Source organism: Rhopalosiphum padi, chromosome 3, assembly GCF_020882245.1.
Source record: "Rhopalosiphum padi isolate XX-2018 chromosome 3, ASM2088224v1, whole genome shotgun sequence".
Taxonomy (NCBI): domain Eukaryota; kingdom Metazoa; phylum Arthropoda; class Insecta; order Hemiptera; family Aphididae; genus Rhopalosiphum; species Rhopalosiphum padi.
The window spans coordinates 18,825,206-18,843,774 of NC_083599.1; the positions used below are offsets into that span (position 1 = coordinate 18,825,206).

General features: G+C 27.3%; 5 long non-coding RNA genes across 5 annotated transcripts; all 5 read left to right on the forward strand.

The window, feature by feature from the left end:
- The first annotated feature begins 1,044 nt into the window (after positions 1 to 1,044).
- On the forward strand, positions 1,045 to 2,142 carry LOC132927053 (uncharacterized). The gene is made up of 2 exons (XR_009661606.1): positions 1,045 to 1,406; positions 1,912 to 2,142. It is a non-coding gene; the product is annotated as an uncharacterized LOC132927053 (long non-coding RNA).
- Positions 2,143 to 5,210: 3,068 nt separating this feature from the next.
- Positions 5,211 to 6,308, forward strand: LOC132927112 (uncharacterized). Its single transcript, XR_009661627.1, has 2 exons — positions 5,211 to 5,572; positions 6,078 to 6,308. It is a non-coding gene; the product is annotated as an uncharacterized LOC132927112 (long non-coding RNA).
- A 3,068-nt stretch (positions 6,309 to 9,376) lies between these two features.
- On the forward strand, positions 9,377 to 10,474 carry LOC132927115 (uncharacterized). The gene is made up of 2 exons (XR_009661628.1): positions 9,377 to 9,738; positions 10,244 to 10,474. It is a non-coding gene; the product is annotated as an uncharacterized LOC132927115 (long non-coding RNA).
- A 2,631-nt stretch (positions 10,475 to 13,105) lies between these two features.
- On the forward strand, positions 13,106 to 14,203 carry LOC132926923 (uncharacterized). Its single transcript, XR_009661557.1, has 2 exons — positions 13,106 to 13,467; positions 13,973 to 14,203. It is a non-coding gene; the product is annotated as an uncharacterized LOC132926923 (long non-coding RNA).
- A 2,631-nt stretch (positions 14,204 to 16,834) lies between these two features.
- On the forward strand, positions 16,835 to 17,932 carry LOC132927002 (uncharacterized). Its single transcript, XR_009661592.1, has 2 exons — positions 16,835 to 17,196; positions 17,702 to 17,932. It is a non-coding gene; the product is annotated as an uncharacterized LOC132927002 (long non-coding RNA).
- Positions 17,933 to 18,569: the final 637 nt, after the last annotated feature.

The following is an 18,569-nucleotide window of genomic DNA, read 5'->3' on the forward strand; positions in this document are numbered from 1 at the left end:
CCTGACCATTAGATTATAAGCAAATGATTCTAATTTTCCATTATTGACATTCAATTATTACATTTAAGATGATACTTCATACAGACAATAAAAAATGATTTAATATCATAATTTTGATATGAAAATTTAAACAAATATTACAAAGTCATACTTTGAACTGCTTGTAAAACACTGTATTCTCAAGTTATTCTCCAACCACTATACATATTTAACTGAATATTTTTTATTTTTAGATGGCAGTACAGCAGATCACTCAATACATGCTGAGACATGAATTCACATTTCTACCTCTATGCTAAATATTAACATCCTACGTTGAAAATGTACTAGACGATACTGCTAATAATAATGGTTTTGTGCAACGTGCGTGTAATGGGTATTGAATTTAATTGATATTAAATTAATAGTAGTGTAACAAAAAGTCAGTGTCATGAAACCCTGACCATTAGATTATAAGCAAATGATTCTAATTTTCCATTATTGACATTCAATTATTACATTTAAGATGATACTTCATACAGACAATAAAAAATGATTTAATATCATAATTTTGATATGAAAATTTAAACAAATATTACAAAGTCATACTTTGAACTGCTTGTAAAACACTGTATTCTCAAGTTATTCTCCAACCACTATACATATTTAACTGAATATTTTTTATTTTTCGATGGCAGTACAGCAGATCACTCAATACATGCTGAGACATGAATTCACATTTCTACCACTATTCAAAATATCAACATCCTACGTTGAAAATGTACTAGACGATACTGCTAATAATAAGGGTTTTGTGCAACGTGCGTGTAATGGGTATTGAATTTAATTGATATTAAATTATTTGTAGTGTAATAAAAAGTCAGTGTCATGAAACTCTGACCATTAGATTATAAGCAAATGATTCTAATTTTCAATTACTGACATTCAAATATTACATTTAAGCTGATACTTCATAAACACAATAAAACATGATTTTACATGGTAATTTTAACAAATATTACAAAGTCATATTTTTAACTGCTTATAAAACACTCAATTCTCATGTTAGTGTCTAGAAACCTTGACTACTATATGATGACAATGATTCTTATTGTATAACGTATACAAGTATTACAAACTCTTATTATTTTAATATTGAAAAGCAGCAATTTTATGTTAATGTACAATTGTATTCTTTACTTATATTTTGTTTTACATTAAAACTCAACAAAACATTCTGGTAGATTTGTACTATCTCTTTTATTGCTAAGCATTATAATTATTTCTTTAACCATTATACATATTTAACTGACTATTTGTGTTTTAGATGGCAGTACTGCAGATCACTGGAGGCATGCTGAGACATGAATTAGCATTTCTATCACTAGGGAAAGTTACAACATTTTCCGTTGAAAATGGAATAGAAGGTACTGCTAATATTAATGGTTTTGTGCAACGTGCGTGTAATGGGTATTGGATGTAATTGATATTCAATTAATAGTATTGTTACAAAAAGTTAGTGTCACAAAACCCTAACCATTATATTAAGTAAATGGTTCTTATTTACCATTATTAACTTCCATATATTTCATTTAGGCTCATACTTAATAATAAACACTATAAAACGTGCTTATATATCATAATTTTGACTCATATTACAATTTCATATTTTTAGCTGCTCATAAAAATCTCAATTATCAAGTTAGTGTCATGAAACCTAGACAGTTATATTAAGTAAATGATTCTTATTTACCATTACCAACATCCATATTTGTCATTTAAGCTGATACTTCATAAACACTATAAAACATGTTTTTAATATGATAATATTGACTAATATTACAAATTCATACTTTGAACTGCCTGTAAAACACTGTATTCTCAAGTTATTCTCCAACCGTTATACATTATTAACTTACTACATTTTTTCAGATGGCAGTATATCAGATCAATCAAGGCACGCTGAGACACGAATTCACATTTCTACCACCAAGGAAAGAATCAACATCCTATGTTGAAAATGGACTAGAAGATACTGATAATAATATTGGATTTATGCAATGTGCGTGCAATGGTTATTGAATATAATTGATTCTAAATTAATAGCTGTGAAACAATTGAGATTTGTTAAATATCTGAATAAAATAATAGTAAACACCTTTAGCTTGTATTGTTTATTCTTAAAATTTACCTATGCTATAAATATATTTTATTTTTACTATATTTAAATGATCATTATAAAACATTTATAAAACACTCAAATATTAAGTTAAAGTTTAGAAGCTTTAACAATGGTTTAAGAAATTTACCATTATTATCTTTCAGGTGTTTCATTTAACCTGGTATTTTGAATACACTATAATACATGTTTTTATATGATAATTTTGACAAATTCCTATTTTAAACTGCTTATAAAACACTCAAAATTATTAAATGTATGCACCGACAGAGGGCGGTAGTGGGGACGACATCCGTCGGCCGATGCCCGATCGCCTCAGAGAAAAACTAGTTGGTTGTGTGCCGTTCACCGGACGGTCGTTTTAGAGTAACTGATCGTTGTTTTTACTTAGCTTTTGCGTGTAGTTGTTGTTCATTTAATAAAGATTTTTGATATTATAAACGAATTGTTCATATTTTATGCCTGAAGTTAACACAAGTAAGTGTCTTGATTAAGAAAATGATTCTAATTTATCATTTTTAACTTGCACATGTTTCATTTAATCTGATATTTTTACTTCATAAAAACTATAAAATATGATTTTATAAGTTAATTTTGACGAATAATACAAATAATTATTTTTAGATTCTGAACGGAGTGATGAATGTATTGATTTTACAATGATGTTTGTATTATTTTTGTGTCCGTCATCACTTTTTGGAGTAGTAATAATGCTTCGTTTTTGACTTCAGCCCCTCTTTGAAAAGACAAAATCGATTTTTTGATTTTGCTGTAAGTCAAAAACGAATCATTGTAAATACATGAAATTTTCAACAGACGTTTATATTAGCGTTATCTATTTGCGATTAAATTTTCAATATATTTTGACATTTTTTAAGCTACTTATAGATAATTGAAACTTATCGTAGTAAAAAATAAATCAAAAATCGTTAGTCACAATTTTTGTTTATAAGCATTTAAAGTTCAAATGTTTAAAAAATATATCAAAATCAAGAAAATTTGCAAAGAATTTTGAAGTTGAAAATTCATAAAATCTTTGTGATTTATACTTAAGGTTAAAAAATCCAATACTAGGTTATCCATAAGTTTTCCTTCAAGTAACCGTAAAAAAATAAATCCATTGTCAATATAGAAAACATTTTATGTGCGTATGAAATATAATTTTTTACGAAATCGCGTAAAATAACGATATATTACAATTTAAATATAGGTAATAATATAATATATCCAACTAATTATCATTGACTGACAAATCATCTCCGTTCAGAATCGTTTTTCGTATACAATACTACCCGTCGTTGCATTCAAATTTAACACATCCATTATAGTGACCAGTGACCTACTTTCCATCTCTACTATACAGCGGAGCGATACCCACGTTTTTTCATATTGAATAGGAGCAAATTTTCAGTTGTACAAATGTATTCTCTAGTCACACTTATAATATGTACATTTATATTCTAGAAAACATTCTGGTATATTTGTAGGTACTATCTTTTATGGCTTATCATAATTATTATTTCTTATCGTCTGTTATATTATATTATGTCTATATTTCATATCATTTTGCAGTTTTACATTCGTATTTGTATTTGCGTTTCAACTGTAAATTGTTTTCAAGAATTTTTTAATAAAAATGAAGTTTGTCTGTTAGTTTATGTTTTGATTGTTTCAATTTCAAAATTATTCAGTGTTGTCCATGTACTAGTTGTTATATAAAAATTGTTGTCCTCTTTACGGTGTCTAGTAGCGACATTTTATCCTCCAACCAGTATACATATTTAACTTACTATTTTTTTTTTAGATGGCAGTATAGCAGATCATTCAATACAAGCTGAGACATGAATTCACATTTCTACCTCTATGCTAAATATCAATATCCTACGTTGAAAATGTACTTGACGATACTGCTAATAATAATGGTTTTGTGCAACGTGCGTGTAATGGGTATTGAATTTAATTGATATTAAATTAATAGTAGTGTAACAAAAAGTCAGTGTCATGAAACCCTGACCATTAGATTATAAGCAAATGATTCTAATTTTCCATTATTGACATTCAATTATTACATTTAAGATGATACTTCATACAGACAATAAAAAATGATTTAATATCATAATTTTGATATGAAAATTTAAACAAATATTACAAAGTCATACTTTGAACTGCTTGTAAAACACTGTATTCTCAAGTTATTCTCCAACCACTATACATATTTAACTGAATATTTTTTATTTTTAGATGGCAGTACAGCAGATTACTCAATACATGCTGAGACATGAATTCACATTTCTACCTCTATGCTAAATATTAACATCCTACGTTGAAAATGTACTAGACGATACTGCTAATAATAATGGTTTTGTGCAACGTGCGTGTAATGGGTATTGAATTTAATTGATATTAAATTAATAGTAGTGTAACAAAAAGTCAGTGTCATGAAACCCTGACCATTAGATTATAAGCAAATGATTCTAATTTTCCATTATTGACATTCAATTATTACATTTAAGATGATACTTCATACAGACAATAAAAAATGATTTAATATCATAATTTTGATATGAAAATTTAAACAAATATTACAAAGTCATACTTTGAACTGCTTGTAAAACACTGTATTCTCAAGTTATTCTCCAACCACTATACATATTTAACTGAATATTTTTTATTTTTCGATGGCAGTACAGCAGATCACTCAATACATGCTGAGACATGAATTCACATTTCTACCACTATTCAAAATATCAACATCCTACGTTGAAAATGTACTAGACGATACTGCTAATAATAAGGGTTTTGTGCAACGTGCGTGTAATGGGTATTGAATTTAATTGATATTAAATTATTTGTAGTGTAATAAAAAGTCAGTGTCATGAAACTCTGACCATTAGATTATAAGCAAATGATTCTAATTTTCAATTACTGACATTCAAATATTACATTTAAGCTGATACTTCATAAACACAATAAAACATGATTTTACATGGTAATTTTAACAAATATTACAAAGTCATATTTTTAACTGCTTATAAAACACTCAATTCTCATGTTAGTGTCTAGAAACCTTGACTACTATATGATGACAATGATTCTTATTGTATAACGTATACAAGTATTACAAACTCTTATTATTTTAATATTGAAAAGCAGCAATTTTATGTTAATGTACAATTGTATTCTTTACTTATATTTTGTTTTACATTAAAACTCAACAAAACATTCTGGTAGATTTGTACTATCTCTTTTATTGCTAAGCATTATAATTATTTCTTTAACCATTATACATATTTAACTGACTATTTGTGTTTTAGATGGCAGTACTGCAGATCACTGGAGGCATGCTGAGACATGAATTAGCATTTCTATCACTAGGGAAAGTTACAACATTTTCCGTTGAAAATGGAATAGAAGGTACTGCTAATATTAATGGTTTTGTGCAACGTGCGTGTAATGGGTATTGGATGTAATTGATATTCAATTAATAGTATTGTTACAAAAAGTTAGTGTCACAAAACCCTAACCATTATATTAAGTAAATGGTTCTTATTTACCATTATTAACTTCCATATATTTCATTTAGGCTCATACTTAATAATAAACACTATAAAACGTGCTTATATATCATAATTTTGACTCATATTACAATTTCATATTTTTAGCTGCTCATAAAAATCTCAATTATCAAGTTAGTGTCATGAAACCTAGACAGTTATATTAAGTAAATGATTCTTATTTACCATTACCAACATCCATATTTGTCATTTAAGCTGATACTTCATAAACACTATAAAACATGTTTTTAATATGATAATATTGACTAATATTACAAATTCATACTTTGAACTGCCTGTAAAACACTGTATTCTCAAGTTATTCTCCAACCGTTATACATTATTAACTTACTACATTTTTTCAGATGGCAGTATATCAGATCAATCAAGGCACGCTGAGACACGAATTCACATTTCTACCACCAAGGAAAGAATCAACATCCTATGTTGAAAATGGACTAGAAGATACTGATAATAATATTGGATTTATGCAATGTGCGTGCAATGGTTATTGAATATAATTGATTCTAAATTAATAGCTGTGAAACAATTGAGATTTGTTAAATATCTGAATAAAATAATAGTAAACACCTTTAGCTTGTATTGTTTATTCTTAAAATTTACCTATGCTATAAATATATTTTATTTTTACTATATTTAAATGATCATTATAAAACATTTATAAAACACTCAAATATTAAGTTAAAGTTTAGAAGCTTTAACAATGGTTTAAGAAATTTACCATTATTATCTTTCAGGTGTTTCATTTAACCTGGTATTTTGAATACACTATAATACATGTTTTTATATGATAATTTTGACAAATTCCTATTTTAAACTGCTTATAAAACACTCAAAATTATTAAATGTATGCACCGACAGAGGGCGGTAGTGGGGACGACATCCGTCGGCCGATGCCCGATCGCCTCAGAGAAAAACTAGTTGGTTGTGTGCCGTTCACCGGACGGTCGTTTTAGAGTAACTGATCGTTGTTTTTACTTAGCTTTTGCGTGTAGTTGTTGTTCATTTAATAAAGATTTTTGATATTATAAACGAATTGTTCATATTTTATGCCTGAAGTTAACACAAGTAAGTGTCTTGATTAAGAAAATGATTCTAATTTATCATTTTTAACTTGCACATGTTTCATTTAATCTGATATTTTTACTTCATAAAAACTATAAAATATGATTTTATAAGTTAATTTTGACGAATAATACAAATAATTATTTTTAGATTCTGAACGGAGTGATGAATGTATTGATTTTACAATGATGTTTGTATTATTTTTGTGTCCGTCATCACTTTTTGGAGTAGTAATAATGCTTCGTTTTTGACTTCAGCCCCTCTTTGAAAAGACAAAATCGATTTTTTGATTTTGCTGTAAGTCAAAAACGAATCATTGTAAATACATGAAATTTTCAACAGACGTTTATATTAGCGTTATCTATTTGCGATTAAATTTTCAATATATTTTGACATTTTTTAAGCTACTTATAGATAATTGAAACTTATCGTAGTAAAAAATAAATCAAAAATCGTTAGTCACAATTTTTGTTTATAAGCATTTAAAGTTCAAATGTTTAAAAAATATATCAAAATCAAGAAAATTTGCAAAGAATTTTGAAGTTGAAAATTCATAAAATCTTTGTGATTTATACTTAAGGTTAAAAAATCCAATACTAGGTTATCCATAAGTTTTCCTTCAAGTAACCGTAAAAAAATAAATCCATTGTCAATATAGAAAACATTTTATGTGCGTATGAAATATAATTTTTTACGAAATCGCGTAAAATAACGATATATTACAATTTAAATATAGGTAATAATATAATATATCCAACTAATTATCATTGACTGACAAATCATCTCCGTTCAGAATCGTTTTTCGTATACAATACTACCCGTCGTTGCATTCAAATTTAACACATCCATTATAGTGACCAGTGACCTACTTTCCATCTCTACTATACAGCGGAGCGATACCCACGTTTTTTCATATTGAATAGGAGCAAATTTTCAGTTGTACAAATGTATTCTCTAGTCACACTTATAATATGTACATTTATATTCTAGAAAACATTCTGGTATATTTGTAGGTACTATCTTTTATGGCTTATCATAATTATTATTTCTTATCGTCTGTTATATTATATTATGTCTATATTTCATATCATTTTGCAGTTTTACATTCGTATTTGTATTTGCGTTTCAACTGTAAATTGTTTTCAAGAATTTTTTAATAAAAATGAAGTTTGTCTGTTAGTTTATGTTTTGATTGTTTCAATTTCAAAATTATTCAGTGTTGTCCATGTACTAGTTGTTATATAAAAATTGTTGTCCTCTTTACGGTGTCTAGTAGCGACATTTTATCCTCCAACCAGTATACATATTTAACTTACTATTTTTTTTTTAGATGGCAGTATAGCAGATCATTCAATACAAGCTGAGACATGAATTCACATTTCTACCTCTATGCTAAATATCAATATCCTACGTTGAAAATGTACTTGACGATACTGCTAATAATAATGGTTTTGTGCAACGTGCGTGTAATGGGTATTGAATTTAATTGATATTAAATTAATAGTAGTGTAACAAAAAGTCAGTGTCATGAAACCCTGACCATTAGATTATAAGCAAATGATTCTAATTTTCCATTATTGACATTCAATTATTACATTTAAGATGATACTTCATACAGACAATAAAAAATGATTTAATATCATAATTTTGATATGAAAATTTAAACAAATATTACAAAGTCATACTTTGAACTGCTTGTAAAACACTGTATTCTCAAGTTATTCTCCAACCACTATACATATTTAACTGAATATTTTTTATTTTTAGATGGCAGTACAGCAGATTACTCAATACATGCTGAGACATGAATTCACATTTCTACCTCTATGCTAAATATTAACATCCTACGTTGAAAATGTACTAGACGATACTGCTAATAATAATGGTTTTGTGCAACGTGCGTGTAATGGGTATTGAATTTAATTGATATTAAATTAATAGTAGTGTAACAAAAAGTCAGTGTCATGAAACCCTGACCATTAGATTATAAGCAAATGATTCTAATTTTCCATTATTGACATTCAATTATTACATTTAAGATGATACTTCATACAGACAATAAAAAATGATTTAATATCATAATTTTGATATGAAAATTTAAACAAATATTACAAAGTCATACTTTGAACTGCTTGTAAAACACTGTATTCTCAAGTTATTCTCCAACCACTATACATATTTAACTGAATATTTTTTATTTTTCGATGGCAGTACAGCAGATCACTCAATACATGCTGAGACATGAATTCACATTTCTACCACTATTCAAAATATCAACATCCTACGTTGAAAATGTACTAGACGATACTGCTAATAATAAGGGTTTTGTGCAACGTGCGTGTAATGGGTATTGAATTTAATTGATATTAAATTATTTGTAGTGTAATAAAAAGTCAGTGTCATGAAACTCTGACCATTAGATTATAAGCAAATGATTCTAATTTTCAATTACTGACATTCAAATATTACATTTAAGCTGATACTTCATAAACACAATAAAACATGATTTTACATGGTAATTTTAACAAATATTACAAAGTCATATTTTTAACTGCTTATAAAACACTCAATTCTCATGTTAGTGTCTAGAAACCTTGACTACTATATGATGACAATGATTCTTATTGTATAACGTATACAAGTATTACAAACTCTTATTATTTTAATATTGAAAAGCAGCAATTTTATGTTAATGTACAATTGTATTCTTTACTTATATTTTGTTTTACATTAAAACTCAACAAAACATTCTGGTAGATTTGTACTATCTCTTTTATTGCTAAGCATTATAATTATTTCTTTAACCATTATACATATTTAACTGACTATTTGTGTTTTAGATGGCAGTACTGCAGATCACTGGAGGCATGCTGAGACATGAATTAGCATTTCTATCACTAGGGAAAGTTACAACATTTTCCGTTGAAAATGGAATAGAAGGTACTGCTAATATTAATGGTTTTGTGCAACGTGCGTGTAATGGGTATTGGATGTAATTGATATTCAATTAATAGTATTGTTACAAAAAGTTAGTGTCACAAAACCCTAACCATTATATTAAGTAAATGGTTCTTATTTACCATTATTAACTTCCATATATTTCATTTAGGCTCATACTTAATAATAAACACTATAAAACGTGCTTATATATCATAATTTTGACTCATATTACAATTTCATATTTTTAGCTGCTCATAAAAATCTCAATTATCAAGTTAGTGTCATGAAACCTAGACAGTTATATTAAGTAAATGATTCTTATTTACCATTACCAACATCCATATTTGTCATTTAAGCTGATACTTCATAAACACTATAAAACATGTTTTTAATATGATAATATTGACTAATATTACAAATTCATACTTTGAACTGCCTGTAAAACACTGTATTCTCAAGTTATTCTCCAACCGTTATACATTATTAACTTACTACATTTTTTCAGATGGCAGTATATCAGATCAATCAAGGCACGCTGAGACACGAATTCACATTTCTACCACCAAGGAAAGAATCAACATCCTATGTTGAAAATGGACTAGAAGATACTGATAATAATATTGGATTTATGCAATGTGCGTGCAATGGTTATTGAATATAATTGATTCTAAATTAATAGCTGTGAAACAATTGAGATTTGTTAAATATCTGAATAAAATAATAGTAAACACCTTTAGCTTGTATTGTTTATTCTTAAAATTTACCTATGCTATAAATATATTTTATTTTTACTATATTTAAATGATCATTATAAAACATTTATAAAACACTCAAATATTAAGTTAAAGTTTAGAAGCTTTAACAATGGTTTAAGAAATTTACCATTATTATCTTTCAGGTGTTTCATTTAACCTGGTATTTTGAATACACTATAATACATGTTTTTATATGATAATTTTGACAAATTCCTATTTTAAACTGCTTATAAAACACTCAAAATTATTAAATGTATGCACCGACAGAGGGCGGTAGTGGGGACGACATCCGTCGGCCGATGCCCGATCGCCTCAGAGAAAAACTAGTTGGTTGTGTGCCGTTCACCGGACGGTCGTTTTAGAGTAACTGATCGTTGTTTTTACTTAGCTTTTGCGTGTAGTTGTTGTTCATTTAATAAAGATTTTTGATATTATAAACGAATTGTTCATATTTTATGCCTGAAGTTAACACAAGTAAGTGTCTTGATTAAGAAAATGATTCTAATTTATCATTTTTAACTTGCACATGTTTCATTTAATCTGATATTTTTACTTCATAAAAACTATAAAATATGATTTTATAAGTTTATTTTGACGAATAATACAAATAATTATTTTTAGATTCTGAACGGAGTGATGAATGTATTGATTTTACAATGATGTTTGTATTATTTTTGTGTCCGTCATCACTTTTTGGAGTAGTAATAATGCTTCGTTTTTGACTTCAGCCCCTCTTTGAAAAGACAAAATCGATTTTTTGATTTTGCTGTAAGTCAAAAACGAATCATTGTAAATACATGAAATTTTCAACAAACGTTTATATTAGCGTTATCTATTTGCGATTAAATTTTCAATATATTTTGACATTTTTTAAGCTACTTATAGATAATTGAAACTTATCGTAGTAAAAAATAAATCAAAAATCGTTAGTCACAATTTTTGTTTATAAGCATTTAAAGTTCAAATGTTTAAAAAATATATCAAAATCACGAAAATTTGCAAAGAATTTTGAAGTTGAAAGTTCATAAAATCTTTGTGATTTATACTTAAGGTTAAAAAATCCAATACTAGGTTATCCATAAGTTTTCCTTCAAGTAACCGTAAAAAAAAAAATCCATTGTCAATATAGAAAACATTTTATGTGCGTATGAAATATAATTTTTTACGAAATCGCGTAAAATAACGATATATTACAATTTAAATATAGGTAATAATATAATATATCCAACTAATTATCATTGACTGACAAATCATCTCCGTTCAGAATCGTTTTTCGTATACAATACTACCCGTCGTTGCATTCAAATTTAACACATCCATTATAGTGACCAGTGACCTACTTTCCATCTCTACTATACAGCGGAGCGATACCCACGTTTTTTCATATTGAATAGGAGCAAATTTTCAGTTGTACAAATGTATTCTCTAGTCACACTTATAATATGTACATTTATATTCTAGAAAACATTCTGGTATATTTGTAGGTACAATCTTTTATGGCTTATCATAATTATTATTTCTTATCGTCTGTTATATTATATTATGTCTATATTTCATATCATTTTGCAGTTATACATTCATATTTGTATTTGCGTTTCAACTGTAAATTGTTTTCAAGAATTTTTTAATAAAAATGAAGTTTGTCTGTTAGTTTATGTTTTGATTGTTTCAATTTCAAAATTATTCAGTGTTGTCCATGTACTAGTTGTTATATAAAAATTGTTGTCCTCTTTACGGTGTCTAGTAGCGACATTTTATCCTCCAACCATTATACATATTTAACTTACTATTTTTTTTTTAGATGGCAGTACAGCAGATCATTCAATACACGCTGAGACATGAATTCACATTTCTACCTCTATGCTAATTATCAATATCCTACGTTGAAAATGTACTTGACGATACTGCTAATAATAATGGTTTTGTGCAACGTGCGTGTAATGGGTATTGAATTTAATTGATATTAAATTAATAGTAGTGTAACAAAAAGTCAGTGTCATGAAACCCTGACCATTAGATTATAAGCAAATGATTCTAATTTTCCATTATTGACATTCAATTATTACATTTAAGATGATACTTCATACAGACAATAAAAAATGATTTAATATCATAATTTTGATATGAAAATTTAAACAAATATTACAAAGTCATACTTTGAACTGCTTGTAAAACACTGTATTCTCAAGTTATTCTCCAACCACTATACATATTTAACTGAATATTTTTTATTTTTCGATGGCAGTACAGCAGATCACTCAATACATGCTGAGACATGAATTCACATTTCTACCACTATTCAAAATATCAACATCCTACGTTGAAAATGTACTAGACGATACTGCTAATAATAAGGGTTTTGTGCAACGTGCGTGTAATGGGTATTGAATTTAATTGATATTAAATTATTTGTAGTGTAATAAAAAGTCAGTGTCATGAAACTCTGACCATTAGATTATAAGCAAATGATTCTAATTTTCAATTACTGACATTCAAATATTACATTTAAGCTGATACTTCATAAACACAATAAAACATGATTTTACATGGTAATTTTAACAAATATTACAAAGTCATATTTTTAACTGCTTATAAAACACTCAATTCTCATGTTAGTGTCTAGAAACCTTGACTACTATATGATGACAATGATTCTTATTGTATAACGTATACAAGTATTACAAACTCTTATTATTTTAATATTGAAAAGCAGCAATTTTATGTTAATGTACAATTGTATTCTTTACTTATATTTTGTTTTACATTAAAACTCAACAAAACATTCTGGTAGATTTGTACTATCTCTTTTATTGCTAAGCATTATAATTATTTCTTTAACCATTATACATATTTAACTGACTATTTGTGTTTTAGATGGCAGTACTGCAGATCACTGGAGGCATGCTGAGACATGAATTAGCATTTCTATCACTAGGGAAAGTTACAACATTTTCCGTTGAAAATGGAATAGAAGGTACTGCTAATATTAATGGTTTTGTGCAACGTGCGTGTAATGGGTATTGGATGTAATTGATATTCAATTAATAGTATTGTTACAAAAAGTTAGTGTCACAAAACCCTAACCATTATATTAAGTAAATGGTTCTTATTTACCATTATTAACTTCCATATATTTCATTTAGGCTCATACTTAATAATAAACACTATAAAACGTGCTTATATATCATAATTTTGACTCATATTACAATTTCATATTTTTAGCTGCTCATAAAAATCTCAATTATCAAGTTAGTGTCATGAAACCTAGACAGTTATATTAAGTAAATGATTCTTATTTACCATTACCAACATCCATATTTGTCATTTAAGCTGATACTTCATAAACACTATAAAACATGTTTTTAATATGATAATATTGACTAATATTACAAATTCATACTTTGAACTGCCTGTAAAACACTGTATTCTCAAGTTATTCTCCAACCGTTATACATTATTAACTTACTACATTTTTTCAGATGGCAGTATATCAGATCAATCAAGGCACGCTGAGACACGAATTCACATTTCTACCACCAAGGAAAGAATCAACATCCTATGTTGAAAATGGACTAGAAGATACTGATAATAATATTGGATTTATGCAATGTGCGTGCAATGGTTATTGAATATAATTGATTCTAAATTAATAGCTGTGAAACAATTGAGATTTGTTAAATATCTGAATAAAATAATAGTAAACACCTTTAGCTTGTATTGTTTATTCTTAAAATTTACCTATGCTATAAATATATTTTATTTTTACTATATTTAAATGATCATTATAAAACATTTATAAAACACTCAAATATTAAGTTAAAGTTTAGAAGCTTTAACAATGGTTTAAGAAATTTACCATTATTATCTTTCAGGTGTTTCATTTAACCTGGTATTTTGAATACACTATAATACATGTTTTTATATGATAATTTTGACAAATTCCTATTTTAAACTGCTTATAAAACACTCAAAATTATTAAATGTATGCACCGACAGAGGGCGGTAGTGGGGACGACATCCGTCGGCCGATGCCCGATCGCCTCAGAGAAAAACTAGTTGGTTGTGTGCCGTTCACCGGACGGTCGTTTTAGAGTAACTGATCGTTGTTTTTACTTAGCTTTTGCGTGTAGTTGTTGTTCATTTAATAAAAATTTTTGATATTATAAACGAATTGTTCATATTTTATGCCTGAAGTTAACACAAGTAAGTGTCTTGATTAAGAAAATGATTCTAATTTATCATTTTTAACTTGCACATGTTTCATTTAATCTGATATTTTTACTTCATAAAAACTATAAAATATGATTTTATAAGTTTATTTTGACGAATAATACAAATAATTATTTTTAGATTCTGAACGGAGTGATGAATGTATTGATTTTACAATGATGTTTGTATTATTTTTGTGTCCGTCATCACTTTTTGGAGTAGTAATAATGCTTCGTTTTTGACTTCAGCCCCTCTTTGAAAAGACAAAATCGATTTTTTGATTTTGCTGTAAGTCAAAAACGAATCATTGTAATTACATGAAATTTTCAACAAACGTTTATATTAGCGTTATCTATTTGCGATTAAATTTTCAATATATTTTGACATTTTTTAAGCTACTTATAGATAATTGAAACTTATCGTAGTAAAAAATAAATCAAAAATCGTTAGTCACAATTTTTGTTTATAAGCATTTAAAGTTCAAATGTTTAAAAAATATATCAAAATCACGAAAATTTGCAAAGAATTTTGAAGTTGAAAGTTCATAAAATCTTTGTGATTTATACTTAAGGTTAAAAAATCCAATACTAGGTTATCCATAAGTTTTCCTTCAAGTAACCGTAAAAAAAAAAATCCATTGTCAATATAGAAAACATTTTATGTGCGTATGAAATATAATTTTTTACGAAATCGCGTAAAATAACGATATATTACAATTTAAATATAGGTAATAATATAATATATCCAACTAATTATCATTGACTGACAAATCATCTCCGTTCAGAATCGTTTTTCGTATACAATACTACCCGTCGTTGCATTCAAATTTAACACATCCATTATAGTGACCAGTGACCTACTTTCCATCTCTACTATACAGCGGAGCGATACCCACGTTTTTTCATATTGAATAGGAGCAAATTTTCAGTTGTACAAATGTATTCTCTAGTCACACTTATAATATGTACATTTATATTCTAGAAAACATTCTGGTATATTTGTAGGTACAATCTTTTATGGCTTATCATAATTATTATTTCTTATCGTCTGTTATATTATATTATGTCTATATTTCATATCATTTTGCAGTTTTACATTCGTATTTGTATTTGCGTTTCAACTGTAAATTGTTTTCAAGAATTTTTTAATAAAAATGAAGTTTGTCTGTTAGTTTATGTTTTGATTGTTTCAATTTCAAAATTATTCAGTGTTGTCCATGTACTAGTTGTTATATAAAAATTGTTGTCCTCTTTACGGTGTCTAGTAGCGACATTTTATCCTCCAACCATTATACATATTTAACTTACTATTTTTTTTTTAGATGGCAGTACAGCAGATCATTCAATACACGCTGAGACATGAATTCACATTTCTACCTATATGCTAATTATCAATATCCTACGTTGAAAATGTACTTGACGATACTGCTAATAATAATGGTTTTGTGCAACGTGCGTGTAATGGGTATTGAATTTAATTGATATTAAATTAATAGTAGTGTAACAAAAAGTCAGTGTCATGAAACCCTGACCATTAGATTATAAGCAAATGATTCTAATTTTCCATTATTGACATTCAATTATTACATTTAAGATGATACTTCATACAGACAATAAAAAATGATTTAATATCATAATTTTGATATGAAAATTTAAACAAATATTACAAAGTCATACTTTGAACTGCTTGTAAAACACTGTATTCTCAAGTTATTCTCCAACCACTATACATATTTAACTGAATATTTTTTATTTTTCGATGGCAGTACAGCAGATCACTCAATACATGCTGAGACATGAATTCACATTTCTACCACTATTCAAAATATCAACATCCTACGTTGAAAATGTACTAGACGATACTGCTAATAATAAGGGTTTTGTGCAACGTGCGTGTAATGGGTATTGAATTTAATTGATATTAAATTATTTGTAGTGTAATAAAAAGTCAGTGTCATGAAACTCTGACCATTAGATTATAAGCAAATGATTCTAATTTTCAATTACTGACATTCAAATATTACATTTAAGCTGATACTTCATAAACACAATAAAACATGATTTTACATGGTAATTTTAACAAATATTACAAAGTCATATTTTTAACTGCTTATAAAACACTCAATTCTCATGTTAGTGTCTAGAAACCTTGACTACTATATGATGACAATGATTCTTATTGTATAACGTATACAAGTATTACAAACTCTTATTATTTTAATATTGAAAAGCAGCAATTTTATGTTAATGTACAATTGTATTCTTTACTTATATTTTGTTTTACATTAAAACTCAACAAAACATTCTGGTAGATTTGTACTATCTCTTTTATTGCTAAGCATTATAATTATTTCTTTAACCATTATACATATTTAACTGACTATTTGTGTTTTAGATGGCAGTACTGCAGATCACTGGAGGCATGCTGAGACATGAATTAGCATTTCTATCACTAGGGAAAGTTACAACATTTTCCGTTGAAAATGGAATAGAAGGTACTGCTAATATTAATGGTTTTGTGCAACGTGCGTGTAATGGGTATTGGATGTAATTGATATTCAATTAATAGTATTGTTACAAAAAGTTAGTGTCACAAAACCCTAACCATTATATTAAGTAAATGGTTCTTATTTACCATTATTAACTTCCATATATTTCATTTAGGCTCATACTTAATAATAAACACTATAAAACGTGCTTATATATCATAATTTTGACTCATATTACAATTTCATATTTTTAGCTGCTCATAAAAATCTCAATTATCAAGTTAGTGTCATGAAACCTAGACAGTTATATTAAGTAAATGATTCTTATTTACCATTACCAACATCCATATTTGTCATTTAAGCTGATACTTCATAAACACTATAAAACATGTTTTTAATATGATAATATTGACTAATATTACAAATTCATACTTTGAACTGCCTGTAAAACACTGTATTCTCAAGTTATTCTCCAACCGTTATACATTATTAACTTACTACATTTTTTCAGATGGCAGTATATCAGATCAATCAAGGCACGCTGAGACACGAATTCACATTTCTACCACCAAGGAAAGAATCAACATCCTATGTTGAAAATGGACTAGAAGATACTGATAATAATATTGGATTTATGCAATGTGCGTGCAATGGTTATTGAATATAATTGATTCTAAATTAATAGCTGTGAAACAATTGAGATTTGTTAAATATCTGAATAAAATAATAGTAAACACCTTTAGCTTGTATTGTTTATTCTTAAAATTTACCTATGCTATAAATATATTTTATTTTTACTATATTTAAATGATCATTATAAAACATTTATAAAACACTCAAATATTAAGTTAAAGTTTAGAAGCTTTAACAATGGTTTAAGAAATTTACCATTATTATCTTTCAGGTGTTTCATTTAACCTGGTATTTTGAATACACTATAATACATGTTTTTATATGATAATTTTGACAAATTCCTATTTTAAACTGCTTATAAAACACTCAAAATTATTAAATGTATGCACCGACAGAGGGCGGTAGTGGGGACGACATCCGTCGGCCGATGCCCGATCGCCTCAGAGAAAAACTAGTTGGTTGTGTGCCGTTCACCGGACGGTCGTTTTAGAGTAACTGACCGTTGTTTTTACTTAGCTTTTGCGTGTAGTTGTTGTTCATTTAATAAAGATTTTTGATATTATAAACGAATTGTTCATATTTTATGCCTGAAGTTAACACAAGTAAGTGTCTTGATTAAGAAAATGATTCTAATTTATCATTTTTAACTTGCACATGTTTCATTTAATCTGATATTTTTACTTCATAAAAACTATAAAATATGATTTTATAAGTTAATTTTGACGAATAATACAAATAATTATTTT